The 16737-nt window shown below is 47.4% G+C and overlaps 1 protein-coding gene across 3 annotated transcripts in view; it reads left to right on the top strand.

Annotated features, from left to right (window-relative positions):
* Nucleotides 1-16737, top strand: part of CDC27 (cell division cycle 27) — a 623340-nt gene that overhangs the window by 207977 nt on the left and 398626 nt on the right. The gene's annotated exons all lie outside the window — the stretch shown is intronic.

Genomic DNA, 16737 nt, shown 5'->3' with positions numbered 1-16737 from the left:
CCACCTTCCCAAGGTCCACAGGGTCAGAAGGAAACTTACTCTTAGGGAGAGGTCCTGGCACCTGAAAAAGACACTGCTGTCCTCAGACTTGGCAGAGCTTCAGAAAGCAGGAGGACCCTCCAGAGAGGACCTCAGTGAAGGTCAAAAGGCATCCCACACTTAAGAGGACCTGCAACAGTTAGCTGTTAGGCAGGAACAAAGGGATACCAGTAGTATCCATATTGTATACTGGGAGAGGGCCTCCTGTACAGCACAGTAAGGGGCCCCAAACGAGGGGCAGACAGAAGATTTGTGGTTCCACAACAGTACAGGGAGCTTCTCCTTAATCTGGTGCTGTGACTTAGACGTTTGCCACCCCTTACCATCTCCCAAGGCAGTTCTCTAATTGAGATGTTCAACAAACCCATGAAAGGCATCTTCCTCGGGTTACCTGAGAAACTCAAGGGGGTATATGATGTCCTTCTCCCACGCCTACTATTTATTTTCAGGGAGGTCCCTCAAAGAAGAGTTGGCTTTAGTCCCTTTTAGATACTCTTTGGAGATCCTGTAAGGGGCCTACTAAGCTTTGTTACAGAGGATTGGGAGAGACCCTTCAAGGAGGCAAAGCAGGACATAGTGGACTATGTGCATGCTCTTTGCTCCAGGATGTTGAGTACATGAAGAAAGTTAATAAGAACCTAACAGCCAACTTGGAAAGCACTGGTATATCAAGGAGTTGTCCATGGTTGAGTACTTTCCAGGGCAATTGCTGTGAGTCTTGGAGCCTCTGGTACCCAGAGTGCTGCTGGACAAGTGGACTGAGCCTTTCATAGAGAAGAAGTGGTAAGTCACCTATTTAGTACAGTTGGGTACCCCCAAGAGCCCTCAAAGGGCCATCCATGTGAAAAGGCTTAAGTTGCACCATGACAGGGCAGCCATTACCTTGTTGATGGTGACTGATGGAGGAGAGGAGGAAGAGATTGAGCCCCAGTCAGACCTCTTAGCCTCCAATGCCTAAATGTAAGTGTAGAAGTAGTAGTTCTCACGACAGAAGGGCAACAAAAGGACTGCTGTCCATTATTGAGGCAGTTTGCTGGTCTGTTTTCTTTGACCCAGAGTCTGACAACATAGTTTTCACATGATGTGGACGCTGGTGTCAACTTGCCCGTCAAACAAAATATACAGGTTGTCTGAGCAAGTCAAGACCAGCATCAAGCTGAGGTTGCCAAGATGTTGGAGTTGGGGTGTTTGAGCCCTTTAGTACTCCATGGGCTGTCCCTGTGATACTAGTGCTCAGTCGCAAAGGAGGAATGCCCGCAATGAGGTTCTGTGTATTGTACAGGGGCCTCAGTGCAGTCGCCAAGACTGATGCTCACCTCATAGCAAGAGCTGATAAGCTCACTAGTAGGTTGGGAGCAGCAAATCTGAGTAACTTTGACCTAACATCAGGTTATTGGCAAATAGTCATCACCCCAGGAGCTAAGCAGTGGTGTGCTTTTTCAACACCTGAAGGCCACTTTCAATTTAAAGCTTTAAAGCACTTGCCACCTTCCAGAGGTTGGTGAGTGAGTACTTTCAGGTCTAGAGAGTTATATTGTGGCCTATCTGGATTATATAGTTGTATCTAGTTCCTCTTTTGAGGATCGCCCCGCCAAAGGGCTTCAGCAGCAGGCAGGCAGGCCTAACTATCAAGGCAAGCTAGTGCCAGATAGAACAAGGCACTGTTAAGTAACTGGGTCACCAAGTTGATGGATGCCATGTACAACCATTTCAACCCAAGATCCAGACTATTCTGACCTGGGAAGCACATAAGAGTCAGGCCCACGTCAGAACCTTTCTCGATCTGACTGGATACTACAGGAGTCTTGTGAAGGGTTATGGTACCATAGTGGTACCAAAGTTGCACCATTAAATGAACTAGATTCCAAAAAGCAGCCCAGAAGTTACCTAGTCTGAGCAGTGTCACAAGGATTTTGTCTCCTTCAAAGAAGCTCTGTGCTCAGCACTTGTCTTGAAGGTATCAGACTTCATTAAGGAATTCATTGTTCAGACAGATGCCTCTGAACATAGGATAGGGGCAGTGTTGTCATGGGTAAATAATTTGGGCCAAGATCAGCCAGTTGCCTTCATTAGCAGGCAACGTCTCCTAAGAGAGCAGCTTTGGAGTGCCATTGGGAGGGAAACCTGTGGTTTGGTCCCTGAGGAATTGGAGACCCTTCTTGTTTAAGACTCTCTTGAGAGTTCAAACAACTGACCACAGACCGCTCAAATGGCTGATGTAGATGAGGGGACAACCCCAAGTTGTTGAGGTTGTCCATTTCCCTACAGGGTATGGATTTTATAGTGGAACCCCGACCTTGGTTCTGACCATGGCAGTGCAGATGCCCTTTCCAAGTTCTTCAACTTAGTTGATATGTTTCAAGATAAAGGTTAGTTGCTTATTACCTTTTGTCTGGTGGGGGACCACGTAAGGAAATGCTTCTGTGCAATGGCATGTGTGGCTATAGATACCTATGCTCTGCGGACTCCTGCCATCTAGTGTGGCCCGGAGTGGTGTAAGTTGTATTTCTTCAAAGAAGTGTTCAGAGTCACAAGATGGAGCAACTCCTTCTCTCGATTATATTGCGCGTGGGCATCGACTCCGTTGTTAGATTGTTTTCTCTCCGCCGTCTAGTTTGGACGTGTGTCCCTCGGCTCCATCTTTCGACTCCGTTCAGTTTTTCAATCTTTTTCGATGCTATTATATTTGATCGCCCTTCTCCTAGCTCAGTACGCTTGTTGTTTACATTGGTTCTTGCTCCATCCAACTGCCCTTTGGGGCACCGGCACCCCGTCTTGGGCATATCTTCCATGTGGCTCTGGAATCAACAGGAATGATTCCCTGGTAGAATACACTTCATCATGATTCTGTCCTTGGTGCCAGGCCAAGTTCCTTCACACAGATCAACACCTCGTGTGCAATCTTTGTGTCTCTCCAGACCATCACAAGGCCGACTGCGATGCCTGTAAGTATTTTCAATCAAAAAAGGCCCTTTGGGATAGATGGGCCCATTGGCTGGAAATGGCCCAGAGGATGCTGGACAGCACACTGGATATCTTCGGAGAAGCCCTCGCTAAGGGAGGGCTGACAGCGCAGGAGGAGGAAGCCTTTTCGATCAAGGAGAGCTCAGAGTCTGATATTTTAGTTTGTCATCGAGAGGCAAGAACTTTCGTCTGCCCAACTAGGACTACTGTGGCCCCTGCGGTCATCGAGAAATCCTTTAAAAAGGCCCTACAGCCTATCATAGAGGGTGCTAGTCTGCACTGCCATCCAGCCATGATCAGTACTGAAACGTTTGACTGCACTGCCTTCTGGCTTGGTCCAAAAAAATAAATAATGTCTGCAAAGGCTAAAGCCACGACACCGGCCTTGACCTTGATACCCTTGTAACAAGAGGTTGTTTCGGTATCGATATGGACTGATCAGACAGCTGCCAGCTTCAACCTCCGTACCGACCAAGATCCCGAAGCACAAGCCTTTGGCACCGAAACCTTAGGAGGAGACACCTGCAGAAGCCAGAGATTCGGACCAGTTCTCCACCATCTGCAGTCGAACCGATTTTTGGGGGGTAGGGGGGAGTACGCTAGACAACACACACTCCAGATCCAAAAAGGCACAGGTATGATTTTAGCCACACCATCCTCTCCTGTGCATCCAAAGAGAAAACTCTTCAAGAGGATTTAGACATTCCTGTCTCTCCAAAGAGGAGGACAAAACGACAAGGCTACAGGCCCACCACGCTGGCCTTCTCAAACACCTCCACCTCCTCCACTACCTTCCTCACCTACACCCTCTTCCCTTCTCAATCTTCATGTCCTGTCAACAAGTAGTTTCTAGAGTGGCTGCATTCCACCACATAGAGCTGCACAAGGAGCCCATAGAGCAAAACGTTTTGATCAACATCCTTTCCTCTACACATAGTACCTTCCCATGCTCCTTGGCATGCCTCAGCGTGCAGAGAATATTTTTAAGAAGCCTGTGCTCTCCAGTGTGATCACCCCCAATGGCGGACAAAAATAGAAGGGAGTTCCTTTTGATTCACTCTTCATCAGTGCACAGGTACCACCTGATTCGCTTGTGGCAACCAGCCCCTGTAAATGGGCCAACAGCCAACCTTCTGGGGACTCACCTCCCCCAGAAAAGGAAAGCAAAAGGATTGATGCCACAGGGAAGAGGGTGGTGACGCTGGCCTCAAACCATTGGCGCATTACCAGTTAGCAAACCCTTTTGGACCAATATGATCGAGCCCATTTGGATGAAGTGGAGGGGTTACTGCAGTACCTTCCTGAGGAACACCATAGACTGTGGACAACAAAGTGTCCCAGAGGGCCAAACCATAACTAATAATTCCATCCTGTGTGCCCTTGAGGCAGCAGACACTCCAGCCTGGGGTTTAAGTGCTAGCATTCTTCTAAGAAGGCATGTCTGGCTTTGGTGCTCCAGCTTCAAACCTGAGGTCCAACAGGCAGTTCTTAACATGCCTTTTGATAAACAGCACCTGTTTGGACCACAGGAGGTGAATAAAGACACTGACACTGCCAAGGCCATGGGTGCCCTCCTAACACCCTTGCAGAGAGCCTCCTTTTTATAGCTCAGAGTACGGGGGGGGGGACATACAAATCCTCCACAACAGAGGCTTCAACATCCCCAGACCTCCTAGAGTAGATGTTACTTCACCAGTGGTGGGCCAAGGACCAAGGGGACCTCCCCAGACCACCAACTGTGATGCAGGATCCATGCAGTTCCGAAGGAGAGAGGATACATGCGGCTGGTCGTCAGGGGAGTGATACCTTCACTCCAAGGGAGATTCCGTCTTACTTCTTCTGCAGCCTGCAGACTCGTCGCCCTCAGAGGATGCACAGCTAGGGAAATGTTGCAGTTGCTGGATGGTGCCAGAGAAACAATGTTGCAGAGCGGAGACGTTGCTAGAGTTGCTGATTGTCTGTTCCTGGAGGGTCCAGTTGCAGTCCTGGTGTCCAGAAGATGAAGTAAACGATGCAGAGGAGTCCTGCTGGAATCTCACATGCTGAATCTGACGACCCACCAAGGGGAAGACCCTAAATAGCCCTGGAATGGGGATTGCTCACTTGTCAGAGGGACCACCTATCGAGGGGGCTGTTGTGTCACGTGCCTGACCTGGTGATTCAGATGCTCACAGGAGCCTCTGCCCACCTTGGATTCAAGATGGCCGAATCAAGTGGCTACCTGGAGGAGCCCTGGGCACCACCCCCGGGGAGGTGATGGACTAAGGAGTGGTCACTCCCCTTTCCGTTGTCCAGTTTCACAGGGAATGATCTGTGTCCAGTACACAAATAAAATGGCTTCCCCACACTTAGGAAGTCCAGGGAAATAGAGCTGGAGTTTGTAGTGGCACCTGTGCTCATGCAGGGGTACCCTCACACACCGGTACCTACACCCTGCCATCTGGGCTAGGAGGGCCTACCATAAGGGTGACTTGCAGTGACCTGTAGTGAAAGGGTGGGTGCACCTTTCACGCAGGCTGCAATGTCAGGCCTGCAGACACATTTTGCATGGGTTCCCATGGGTGAAACAATACACACTGCAGCCCATGGGGAACCCCTGGTGCCCAATTCGCTGGGTACCCAAGTACCATATGCTAGGGACTTATATGGGCCACCAGTATGCCTATTGCGGGGAGTGCTAAGCCCTAAGCAACCAAATTTAGAGGGAGAGAGCACAGGCACTGGGGTCCTGGTTAACAGGATCCCAGTCAACACAGTCAAAACTCACTGACAGCAGGTAAAAAGTGGGGATAACCATGCCAAAAAAAGGCTACTTTCCTACACTACCGTGCAGCACCAGAGACCAGGACCCAGCACTCAAAGTTGCACCTGAATTTGCTGAGCCAGGCATATCTCCTAAGTGCAGCTGGTCACCCAGAATCTGGGTTATCGTCCAGAGAACGATTTGGCTGTGACCAGGTGACTGGTAGCCCAATGGTGACTTAACTTCTTCTGCCAACAAGAGGACTGAGGTATATCAAATCTGTGACCAGGGCAGCCTTACCCCCTACATGGACTGGGGAATAGCTGCAGGAAGACCCCCGTTGACAATCACATCCACAACATCCTTGAGCATCTTCAGCATCCTTCCTCCCTTTCATCAGGACCACTTCCATAGGAATCCATTGCAAAGGGAGTAGAGTCCCTGGAATTGACTGAGGACTGCTTTACCTACTGTCTAAAAATAGTCTACTCTTATATAGTGGTGTTAGATTTCTTTAGTGTCTTGTCGATCTCTACAATTGCTTTTGTGATGTTTAAATGCTTTGCACTTGTTCCTTTGAGCAAGCTTTGCTGCTAGGTCACAACTTCCCAGAGTTGAGCTGAAGATTGGCAAACAAAATCTATTGAACCTAAACTGGTTTGTAAGTGTATTACATGGTGAGGTCACACAGCCTCACCATATAATACTCCCCATTTTCTCACACTACACTTTTCCTCCCTTCCCCTGATTCCCAGGGCGCTGAGGAAAGCAAAGCTAGATCTTTGCATTCTGATCCTCATTGCTTCGACGTGACCATGCCAATATTGGTACACTCAGCCATTCCTCTGAAAGTGCATCTCCGGATTCTGTCCAGTCATCACAAAGGAATTCTCCATCACGATCACAAGTTTCTGAACTTTACAGCAGGGTACCAACCTACCTAGAGTTTGGCCATTTGGATCAGTAGCAAGAATGTAGAAACATTTTGGCAGAAGCTCAAGCTTCAGCAACCGCAAAGACCTGCAGTGCCAAGTGGAAGCATGTCTGTATGTGGTGCACGAATAATAATCGCTGAAAATAAAACCTCATCAAATCCTTTTGTTGAACCGAGCGAACTGTGGTCTTAAATGATCTTCAGTTAGGGTCCATCTGTCTGCAATTTCAAGATTTAGGAGAATTGAGCAGTTAGGATCTTCTCTGTTCTCCCAAAGAAACATGAAACAGTTAATGAAAGGGCTTTTTAGAGCTTTTTCTCAGATTAGACATCCACTACGTCTATGGTAATGTATTACTGTCCTCTGTCAGTTGATGCTGTCTCCTTTAGCACCAATAAATAAGGTACATTTATATTTTTCTCATGGAAAATGGCTTCTTCTAGCATTAACACAGAGAAGAAGTTTATACCCAAGGTTCCTCCTAACTTTAATTTGAATGAACTTGTCATTCTTCCATCTTTCTTCTCAAATCCATCTACATCAGCAGAAAGAGTGTTGCAATCTTTGGACATGCATAGAATCCTCAGGTTCTACGTAGACAAAACCAACAACATGAGTGCTTCAGACCAGTTGTTTGTGTCTTTTGGACAACCAAGACCAGGTTGCCCCTTCTGTTAGCAGAGGATACCTCATTGGCTTTCAACCTATATTTCCTTATGGCATCAACTGCGTCACTCTGTGGTGGGGTGTCCTTGAAAGATATCTGTAGAACAGCTACCTGGAAAAGCCGGCACATGTTCATAAAGCACTACTGCCCAGATGTGGACGCAGAAGCTGTGGGATGGGCAGTTCTGAGAATCCTATTAGGATAAGCGTGAGAATCCTATTAGGATAAGCGTGAGAATCCTATTAGGATAAACGTGAGAATCCAATTACGATATACCTGATAAAACTTCCTGCTTTGGTTATACTATATAATGTGTACTGTTTACTAATCTGATTCAAACATGTAAATGTATAAAAGACCCAATGTTGGAGAAAAATATCACTTACCTGTAACACTAGGTTCGGTGGCATGTGTAGCTGCAGATACACATGCTGTGCATAGTCCGCCGTCTGGTGTTGGGTCGGAGTGTTACAAGTTGTTTTTCTTCGAAGAAGTCTTTTCGAGTCACGAGACCGAGGGACTCCTCCCACTTCGGTTCCATTGCGCATGGGCGTCGACTCCATCTTAGATTGTTTTTTTTCCGCCATCGGGTTCGGACGTGTTCCTTTTCGCTCCGTGTTTCGGGTCGGAAAGTTAGTCAGAATCAACGGAAAATTCGTCGGTATTGTTTCGTTCGGTATCGGGATAGTTAGGGCAAATCGACACCGAGCCTTAAAGAGCTCCGGTAACCCTTTGGGATATTTTCGATTCCCCGTCTGGGCCTGGTCGGCCCGACCGCGTGCAACATCGAGACTGATGGAACGGACCCCGTTCCGATTCTGTCCTAAATGCCACAGTAAATATCCTTATACAGACCAACATTTGGTCTGTAACTTGTGCCTGTCCCCAGAGCACAAGGAAGAGTCGTGTGAGGCCTGTCGCGCGTTTCGGTCGAGAAAAACGCTCAGGGACCGAAGAGCCAGGAGATTGCAGATGGCTTCCACGCCGACAGGACCACAAGGGTTCGAGGAGGAGGAAGAAGAAGAAACTTTCTCCATCCGCGATTCGGATTCCGAAGAATTCGACGTCGACGAGCAACCAACCGTGAGTAAGACGTCGAAAGAAAGATCACACGAGAAAACAGACAAAGCCCAGGGGACGCCACTGCCAACAGGCCATGGCATAACCCATAAAGTAGGTGACCGTCCATCGGCACCGAAAAAGGGCGAGCTGGTGCCGAAGTCGTCCAACTCAGGTCGAGACACAGGCACGCAACACTCGCAACACTCTCGGGACCGAGAGAGTGGTGCAGAAAAGGCTCGACACAGAGACAGCGGCACCGAAGCTACTCGACACAGACAGCGGCACCGAAGCTGCTCGGCACAGAGATAGCGGCACCAAAGATGGTCTGCACCGAGAGGCCAAGACACCGAAAAAGAGAAAGATCTCGTCGGAGCCGAAAACAACTAAGTTTAGGTGCCAAAACACCCGGCAACCGAACCAAAAACCAGTTCCTACTCAGAGGAACAATCACTGTCCTCCCAACTAAAGAGACACAGATTTGAGGAGGAATTACAAACTACAGAGGTAGATCACACGCAAAAGCGGATCTTTATTTAAAGGGGTACAGGGAAAATCAGCACTCTTCCCCCAATCAGAAGGAAAAGGAAACTTGACTTCCAGCAACAAGACAAGCCACCACAAGCAAAGGTGGTAAAGAGGGTAACTCCACCACCCTCTCCACCACAGTCAACTCATGTATCACCGGCACAGACTCCACCACAATCACCAGCTCATACCACCATGAGCCAGGATGATCAGGCAGCATGGGACCTCTATGATGCTCCAGTATCCGACAATAGTCCAGAGTCGTACCCAACTAAACCCTCACCACCTGAGGACAGTACAGCATATGCACAGGTGGTAGCTAGGGCAGCCGAATTTCATAATGTATCTCTACATTCGGAGCCTATTGAAGATGACTTCCTCTTTAACACCCTGTCCTCCACCCACAGCCATTATCAAAGCCTTCCCATGCTCCCGGGAATGCGAAGGCACGCTAAACAGATTTTCAAGGAGCCTGTTAAAAGCAGAGCAATAACTCCAAGGGTGGAGAAAAAATACAAGGCACCACCCACAGACCCTGCTTTATTACATCACAACTGACACCAGATTCAGTAGTCGTAGGAGCAGCTCGTAAAAGAGCCAACTCTCAGACATCCGGCGACGCACCACCTCTGGACAAGGAGAGCCGCAAGTTTGATGCAGCTGGGAAAAGGGTTGCAGCACAAGCTGCAAATCAGTGGCGCATCGCCAACTCGCAAGCACTCCTAGCGCGATACGACAGGGCCCATTGGGACGAGATGCAGCATCTCATCGAGCACCTTCCCAAAGAATTCCAGAAACGAGCGAAACAAGTGGTTGAAGAGGGGCAAAATATCTCCAACAACCAAATACGTTCTTCTATGGATGCAGCAGATACAGCTGCAAGAACAATAAATACTGCTGTGACAATAAGGAGGCACGCATGGCTGCGCACATCTGGCTTCAAACCTGAGATACAACAGGCAGTGCTCAATATGCCGTTCAATGAACAGCAATTGTTTGGCCCAGAAGTGGACACTGCAATTGAAAAATTAAAAAAGGACACTGACACAGCCAAAGCCATGGGCGCACTATTCCCCGCAGGGCAGAGGCACATTTGGCACATTTCGCAAAACAACTTTCAGAGGAGGGTTTCGAGGTCAAGCCACGGAAGCCAGCACCTCACAAACAAGACCACCTACCTACCAGGGACAATATCAAAGGGGTGGCTTTCGAGGCCAATACAGAGGGGGCCAATTCCCAAGAAACCGGGGAAAGTTTCAAGGTCCCAAAACCCCTCAAAATAAATAGTGACTCACAGGTCACACAACCCCTTCACACAACACCAGTGGGGGGAAGACTAAGCCAGTTCCACAAATCATGGGAGGAAATAACAACAGACACTTGGGTCTTAGCAATTATCCAACATGGTTATTGCATAGAATTTCTCCAACTCCCTCCAAACGTCCCACCGAAAACACACAATATGTCAAAACAGCATATAGACCTTCTAGGACTAGAAGTTCAAGCATTACTGCAAAAAGACGCAATAGAATTAGTACCAAAAACACAAAAGAACACAGGAGTTTACTCACTGTACTTTCTAATACCGAAAAAGGACAAAACTCTGAGACCAATATTAGATCTCAGAACACTAAACACCTACATCAAATCAGACCACTTTCACATGGTCACGTTACAAGACGTAATACCACTACTGAAACAGCAAGACTATATGACAACGTTAGATCTAAAAGACGCGTATTTCCATATACCGATACATCCCTCGCACAGGAAATACCCAAGGTTCGTATTCAAAGGAATACATTACCAATTCAAAGTGTTGCCATTCGGAATAACAACAGCACCAAGAGTCTTTACAAAATGTCTAGCAGTAGTAGCTGCACATATCAGGAGGCAGCAAATACACGTGTTCCCGTACCTAGACGATTGGTTAATCAAAACCAACTCGCTAACAAAGTGTTCACAGCACACAGATTATGTTATACAAACCCTTTACAAACTGGGTTTCTCCATCAACTATGCAAAGTCACACCTTTTGCCGTGTCAAACACAGCAATACTTAGGAGCCACAATCAACACAACAAAAGGGATAGCCACTCCAAGTCCACAAAGGGTTCAAAATGTTCACAAGGTGATACAAGCTATGTATCCAACACAAAAGATACACGCAAAGATGGTATTAAAACTCCTAGGCATGATGTCCTCATGCATAGCCATTGTCCCAAACGCAAGATTGCACATGCGGCCCTTACAACAGTGCCTAGCATCACAATGGTCGCATGCACAGGGTCAACTTCTAGATCTGGTGTTGATAGACCGCCAAACATACATCTCGCTTCTATGGTGGAACAGTACAAATTTAAACAAAGGGCGGCCTTTCCAAGACCCAGTGCCACAATACGTGATAACAACAGATGCTTCCATGACAGGGTGGGGAGCACACCTCAATCAACACAGCATCCAAGGACAATGGGACGTACATCAAAGAAAGTTTCATATAAATCACCTAGAATTGTTAGCAGTATTTCTAGCGTTGAAAGCATTCCAACCAATGATAACCCACAAATACATTCTTGTCAAAACAGACAACATGATGACAATGTATTATTTAAACAAACCGGGGGGAACACACTTAACACAGTTGTCTCCTAACACAAAAAATATGGCATTGGGCAATTCACAACCACATTCGCCTAATAGCACAGTTTATTCCAGGGATCCAGAACCAGCTAGCAGACAATCTCTCTCTGGATCACCAACAAGTCCACAAATGAGAAATTCACCCCCAAATCCTGAACACTTAATTCCAAGTTTGGGGAACACCTCAAATAGATCTGTTTGCAACAAAAGAAAACGCGAAATGCCAAAACTTCGCATCCAGGTACCCACACCGGCAATCTCAAGGCAATGCTCTATGGATGATTTGGTCAGGGATATTTGCGTACGCTTTTCCCCCTCTCCCTCTCCTTCCATATCTAGTAAACAGATTGAGTCAAAACAAGCTCAAACTCATACTAATAGCACCAACATGGGCAAGACAACCTTGGTATACCACACTACTATACCTGTCAGTAGTACCTCATGTCAAACTACCCAACAGGCCAGATCTGTTGACACAACACAAACAACAGATCAGGCATCCAAACCCAGCATCGCTGAATCTAGCAATTTGGCTCCTGAAATCCTAGAATTTGGACACTTAAACCTCACACAAGAGTGTATGGAGGTCATAAAGCAAGCTAGAAGACCATCCACTAGACACTGCTATGCAAGTAAATGGAAAAGATTTGTTTGTTACTGCCATAATAATCAAGTCCAACCATTGCATGCATCTCCAAAAGATGTAGTAGGATATTTACTACATTTTCAAAAATCAAATCTAGCTTTCTCTTCCATAAAAATACATCTCGCAGCAATATCTGCTTACCTGCAGATTACTCATTCAACTTCCCTATTTAGAATACCTGTCATTAAAGCGTTTATGGAGGGCCTAAAGAGAATTATACCACCAAGGACACCACCTGTTCCTTCATGGAACCTCAACATTGTCTTGACAAGGCTCATGGGTCCACCTTTCGAACACATGCATTCTTGTGAAATGCAATACTTAACGTGGAAAGTTGCATTTCTCATTGCCATCACATCTCTAAGAAGAGTAAGTGAAATACAGGCGTTTACCATACAAGAACCATTTATTCAAATACACAAAAATAAGGTCGTTCTAAGAACAAATCCAAAATTCTTACCAAAAGTTATCTCACCGTTCCACTTAAACCAAACAGTGGAATTACCAGTGTTCTTCCCACAGCCAGATTCAATAGCTGAAAGAGCACTACATACATTAGACATCAAGAGAGCACTAATGTACTACATTGACAGGACAAAACAAATTAGGAAGACAAAACAACTATTTATTGCCTTCCAAAAACCTCATACAGGAAATCCAATTTCAAAACAAGGTATCGCCAGATGGATAGTAAAGTGCATCCAAACCTGCTATCTTAAAGCAAAGAGAGAACTGCCTATTACACCAAAGGCACACTCAACCAGAAAGAAAGGTGCTACTATGGCCTTTCTAGGAAATATTCCAATGACCGAAATATGTAAGGCAGCAACATGGTCTACGCCTCATACATTTACTAAACACTACTGTGTAGATGTGTTATCTGCACAACAGGCCACAGTAGGTCAAGCCGTACTAAGAACTTTATTTCAAACTACTTCCACTCCTACAGGCTGAACCACCGCTTTTGGGAAGATAACTGCTTACTAGTCTATGCACAGCATGTGTATCTGCAGCTACACATGCCACCGAACGGAAAATGTCACTTACCCAGTGTACATCTGTTCGTGGCATTAGTCGCTGCAGATTCACATGCGCCCACCCTCCTCCCCGGGAGCCTGTAGCCGTATAGAAGTAGATCTTGAACATTTGTACATTTGTAAATATATTACATTAAACCTTCATTTTGTACATACGTATTTATTCCATTGCATGGGCACTATTATTAGCATACACAACTCCTACCTCACCCTCTGCGGGGAAAACAATCTAAGATGGAGTCGACGCCCATGCGCAATGGAACCAAAGTGGGAGGAGTCCCTCGGTCTCGTGACTCGAAAAGACTTCTTCGAAGAAAAACAACTTGTAACACTCCGACCCAACACCAGACGGCGGACTATGCACAGCATGTGAATCTGCAGCGACTAATGCCACGAACAGATGTACACTGGGTAAGTGACATTTTCCTTTTCCAACATTAATATCTTTTTTATATATTTACATGCCATCCTTTCTCCTCCCTGATCAAAGTCCCATCTAATATGTTTCACACACTTTTTAAAAATCTAAACTGTGGTGATTCCTTGGGGGGTGGGGTGGGTGTTAAACCTCTACCTCTTTGGCTCAAGGTTAGGTGCTTTTAAATGAGGTGGGTGTGATGCTAAATGTATAATGTTGTTTAAAGACTGTAGCCATTTTACACTGTATACTGCTAATTTAATGTAACAGGGATTCCCAGCCTGGCGATGAGCAGTGATTCAAGCATGTGTGTAAGGAAATGCCTCCTATGCATGGTTACCCCCTGACTTTTTGCCTTTGCTGATGCCAAGTTATGATTTGAAAGTGTGCTGAGGCCTGCTAACCAGGCCTCAGCACCAGTGTTCTTTCCCTAAAACTGTACCGTTGTCTCCACAATTGGCACACCCTGGCATCCAGGTAAGTCCCTTGTAACTGGTACCCCTGGTACCAAGGGTCCTGATGCCAGGGAAGGTCTCTAAGGGCTGCAGCATGTCTTATGCCACCCTGGGGACCCCTCACTCAGCACAGACACACTGCTTACCAACTTGTGTGTGCTGGTGGGGAGAAAATGACTAAGTCGACATGGTACTCCCCTCAGGGTGCCATGCCAACCCCACACTGCCCATGGCATAGATAAGTCACCCCTCTAGCAGGCTTTACATCCCTAGGGCAGGGTGCACTAGACCATAGGGGAGGGCATTGGTGCATGAGCACTATGCCCCTACAGTGTCTAAGCAAAACCTTAGACATTGTAAGTGCAGGGTAGCCATAAGAGTATATGGTCTGGGAGTCTGTCAAAAACGAACTCCACAGCTCCATAATGGCTACACTGAAAACTGGGAAGTGTGGTATCAAACTTCTCAGCACAATAAATGCACACTGATGCCAGTGTACATTCTACTGTAAAATACACCCAGAGGGCATCTTAGAGATTCCCCCTGAAAACATACCCGACTTCCATTGTGGGCTGACTAGTTTTGCCAGCCTGCTACACACCAGACAGGTTGCTGGCCACATGGGGAGAGTGCCTTTGTCAGTCTGTGGCTAGTAACAAAGCCTGTACTGGGTGGAGGTGCTTCTCACCCCCCCCCCCCCGCAGGAACTGTAACACCTGGCGGTGAGCCTCAAAGGCTCACCCCCTTTGTTACAGCGCCACACGGCATTCCAGCTAGTGGAGATGCCCGCCCCCTCTGGCCCCACTTTTGGCGGCAAGGCCGGAGGAGATAATGAGAAAAACAAGGAGTCGTCACTGGCCAGTCAGGACAACCCCTAAGGTGTCCTGAGCTGAGGTGACTGACTTTTAGAAATTCTCCATCTTGCAGCTGGAGGATTCCCCCAATAGGATTAGGGATGTGCCCCCCTCCCCTCAGGGACGAGGCACAAAGAGGGTGTAGCCACCCTCAGGGCTAGTAGCCATTGGCTACTAACCCCCCAGACTTAAACACACCCCTAAATGGAGTATTTTGGGGCCCCCAGAACCTAGGAAGATAGATTCCTGCAACCTAAGACGAAGAAGGACTGCTGACCTGAAGCCCTGCAGAGAAGACGGAGACATCAACTGCTTTGGCCCCAGCCCTACCGGCCTGTCTCCCCACTTCAAGAGAAACTGCAACAGCGACACGCTCCCCAGGGTCCAGCGACCTCTGAAGCCTCAGAGGACTACCCTGCATCTAAAAGGACCAAGAACTCCAGAGGACAGCAGCCCTGTTCCAAAGAAACCAAAACTTGCAACAAAGAAACAACTTTAAAAGGATTCCACGTTTCCCGCCGGAAGCAAGAGACTTTCCACTCTGCATCCGACGCCCCCGGCTCGACCTGCGGAGAAATACTACAGGGAGGACTCCCCGGCAACTGCGGCCCTGTGAGTAGCCAGAGTTGACCCCCCCTGAGCCCCCTCAGTGACGCCTGCAGAGGGAGTCCAGAGGCTCCCCCTGACCACGACTGCCTGCTTCCAAGAACCGGACGCCTGGTAAAGACACTGCACCGCAGCCCCCAGGACCTGAAGGATCCGACCTCCAGTGCAGGAGCGACCCCCAGGCAGCCCTCTCCCTTGCCTAGGTGGTGGCTACCCCGAGGAGCCCCCCCCTTGCCTGCCTGCTTCGCTGAAGAGACCCCTGGGTCTCCCATTGTAACCAATTGCAAACCCGATGCCTGTTTGCACTCTGCACCCAGCCGGCCCTGTGCCGCTGAGGGTGTACTTTTTGTGCTGACTTGTGTCCCCCCCCCCCCAGGTCTGCCCTCCGAAGTCACGGGTACTAACCTGCTGGCAGACTGGAGCCGGGGCACCCCTTCTCCATTGAAGCCTATGCGTTTTGGGCACCACTTTGACCTCTGCACCTGACCGGCCCTGAGCTGCTGGTGTGGTAACTTTGGGGTTGCCCTGAACCCCCAAAGGTGGGCTACCTGGGACCCAACTTTGAACCCTGTAGGTGCTTTACTTACCTGCAAAACTAACAAATACTTACCTCCCCCAGGAACTGTTGGAATTTGCAGTCTAGTTTTAAAATAGCTGATCGCCATTTTTGCCAAAACTGTACATGCTATTTTGCTGATTCAAAGCTCCTATGATATCTAAGTGAAGTACCTTTCATTTGAAGTATTGATTGTAAATCTTGAACCTGTGGTTCTTAAAATAAACTAAGAAAATATATTTTTCTATATAAAAACCTATTGGCCTGGAATTGTCTTTGAGTGTGTGTTCCTCATTTATTGCCTGTGTGTGTACAACAAATGCTTAACACTACCCTCTGATACGCCTGCTGCTCGACCACACTACCACAAAATAGAGCATTAGAATTATCTCTTTTTGCAACTATCTTACCTCTAAGGGAAATAGTACATACAGAGCCAACTTCCTACAATGTGAATATATAAAAAGATAACAAGATTTGAGAGCTGGAGTTTACAGGCAAGTAACTAATTTATTGTAAAGATCTCGTATCTTACAGACTTATTTAGTTTTAGATCTGACATAATCTTGAAAGAAAGACTTAATTCTCAG

The sequence above is a fragment of the Pleurodeles waltl genome, chromosome 6 (genome assembly GCF_031143425.1).
Source record: "Pleurodeles waltl isolate 20211129_DDA chromosome 6, aPleWal1.hap1.20221129, whole genome shotgun sequence".
NCBI lineage: Eukaryota > Metazoa > Chordata > Amphibia > Caudata > Salamandridae > Pleurodeles > Pleurodeles waltl.
The sequence above is the reverse complement of the archived record's forward strand: the minus strand, read 5'-3'. Positions and strand labels throughout refer to the sequence as shown.